Consider the following 2,784-nt stretch of genomic DNA (forward strand, 5'->3'; position numbering starts at 1 on the left):
AGTCTAAACTGGAAACCAGCAGGTTTTAAAGTAAAATACAATCTTACCAGTGTGACTGATCAAATTAGACATTTGATCTGCTGCTCTTCATCAACACAGATCAGATCTCCTGGATTTATCTGATTGATTCTCCATGTTTCTGAAACATCTAAACAAAAGAAGAAGTGCATTTCTCACATCTATCTAAAGTAAAAATACTCACACACTGATCTTCTTCCTCTTTTGTTGACTTCTTGCATGTCACTGTCTGTAACGTCCTATAATCAGCATGAACAAAAAGCTCTCACAATCTTTAAGTATATATTTTCTACTACAGGTCTTTTCTTGAAATGTGGATGTTCTTGTTTAAAGAATTACAAGTCATTGTTGTAACTAATAGATGGTTTTACCAAATAAAACAGCAAGTTGACCATCAGTCAGAGTGAGGAAGTGGTGAGTCTCAGGAAGTAGAAGCTACATGTATGTTCAGGAGGCAGTCAGACAGTTCTGAGGGTGAGAGCAACAGACGCACGATGGCTCAACTCAGATGGATTCAAGGGTTTTTATTAATGATCCTGCAGCTCACAGGTAGGAAGACTGAAAAACTCTGTGTAGAGCTATAAATGATAGATCTGCTTCATTCACAGTGTCTGCACAGATTAAATATTTCTGGCTCTGTTTTATCTTCTAACAGTCACTACATGGATCTTCAGTGCTTCAGGAAGCAGAGCATCAGTCATTTATCAGAATGACATCACTAAAGCAGACAGACTGATTCTATCAGCTGGTTATAAAGAAAGAGCAGATTTTACCAGGTTGGATAAATTCCTGATGTTCCAGGCTTTCTGCTGGATAGGTAAGGTAATCCAATATAACAGTGAAGTTTATTTTGCTCCTTTGTTAAAAAATAAAAGAAGAGAGAGACGGGTAGTTTGTTAGCCTATATTGGATGAGCTCGGATGCAACAGTTATTAGCTGCTGTAAGATATCACTCCACCGCTTCCTTAGTAGATCCAATGATCTCTATATATTTACTGGACTGCCAAAGGGCGGTAAGCTTTACATGGTGCTATGAAGTCACAAGCTGCCATATTGGTACTCCCTAGTAAGACCGGTCCAAATGTAAACAATACGTGCACTACAGTATCGAACACAAATTATGTTCTCATTTTCTGGGAGGTAAAGTCATCACTTTTTTTACACATGCTGTTTCATAGCATCAGTAGATTACTGTCATTTAAGGCAGTGATTCCCAAATGGGGAAAACGCGTACCCCTGTTGGTCCGTGAGTGTATTGCAATGGGTACATGAAAATATTTTATTTATTGGGTAATAGAAAAATAGGGCTGTTTTGTTTTGTGAAGACACTATAAAGAAAAGAAGCTTTGATAAACCAAAAAGTACATTTTCTTATATGTTTGAGTTCACCTTTAGATTTGAAGCACATTAAAACCAAACGGAGGGACAGACTGGATATAGACAACAGGCTGGGATCAGCTGTTTTTTTACACTGACCTATTGGAGTTCATCAAAGAAAGTTCAGGTGTCTTGATGAAAACAAATTAAAACTAATTAAGTCAAGTTAAAAAATCACGTTAAACAGTTCTTATTTTATAATCAGTTGTTGTATGTTCCACTTTTAGGCAATCATCAATATTTTTGACTGAGAGGGGAACTCGTGATAAGACAAAGTGCCCAAAGTCGAACACAAGGCAAACTAAGCTGGGAAACACTGATCTAAGGTAAGAAATAGGCACACCACATTGTATATTCAGTATGAGGTCCTTGAAGTCTATAAATCATGTAATATAACATATCATGCACATCCATCGCAAAAAAAAAGAGTGTGTTAATAGACCATAAAAATACTGTACATAGATATTAAAAATAGTAGAGACACTAGTCTGTTATCTGTAATGAATTTAGTAAACCTCTAGATGGTGTTAATTCTTACACACTGTCATTTTAAGAGTGAATTTTAACATTTATTAAATACATTTTGATGCAATTTGAATTCAAAATATGTTATACAACAATATGTGGAAGACGTTACAGTGATGAAGGTAAATTGTCTGATTTAGTGTCTTACAGTCTCTGCTATTATCAGTGATTAAACAGGAGAATCAGAGGGTGACATTAAACTGCTCTATGGTGACCTTTGACCCCTGTAGATACAAAGTGAAGTGGATTAGACAACAAAGAACCACCATCAGAGACTGGCTGCTCTGCTACTGTCTCTTTATCATCAGGGTCTGAGTTCCCTCAGTGTAAATTGACTGATACTGTTACTGATGAAGAGTTTACCTTCAGTCTTCAGTCCTCAGGTGAGATATTGTTGAGTCTGCCAATTTGTTCATTTTTCCTCCGAAAATCAGGAGGGAAATTTCAAGCCAGTGGCAGCTGGCCAATAGAGGGCGATAGAATAAGACGTTAAAAATAAAATAAAAATTAAATACAAGATTAAAATATTTGCAAAATATATTGATATATATTTTTTAGATGTGAAAGATAAATATTTAATCTTTAAAGACTAGTAAAGCAACATTTCATTTTACCATCAGATTGGTGATGTATTTCCGCCCTAGGGTGCAAAAATGTTTGCTCATTGTCTCTTGTTAAAGGTTGACTCTTGTCAAAGGAGAGCTCAGGGTACAACAAAATTATGGAACTGTTGTCACAGTTGTTGTGCGGGTGATTGACAGGCCGAGTCGCCGAATGGAAGCAAACTCACCAAGGCCGTTTCTCAATTCACGAGTCACAGTAGTAGACCTCGAGCTCACAGGCACCCTCATAATGCTGCGTTCA

The sequence above is a fragment of the Cyprinodon variegatus genome, unplaced genomic scaffold (genome assembly GCF_000732505.1).
Source record: "Cyprinodon variegatus isolate N-32 unplaced genomic scaffold, C_variegatus-1.0 Scaffold2207, whole genome shotgun sequence".
In the NCBI taxonomy this organism is placed as follows: Eukaryota; Metazoa; Chordata; class Actinopteri; order Cyprinodontiformes; family Cyprinodontidae; genus Cyprinodon; species Cyprinodon variegatus.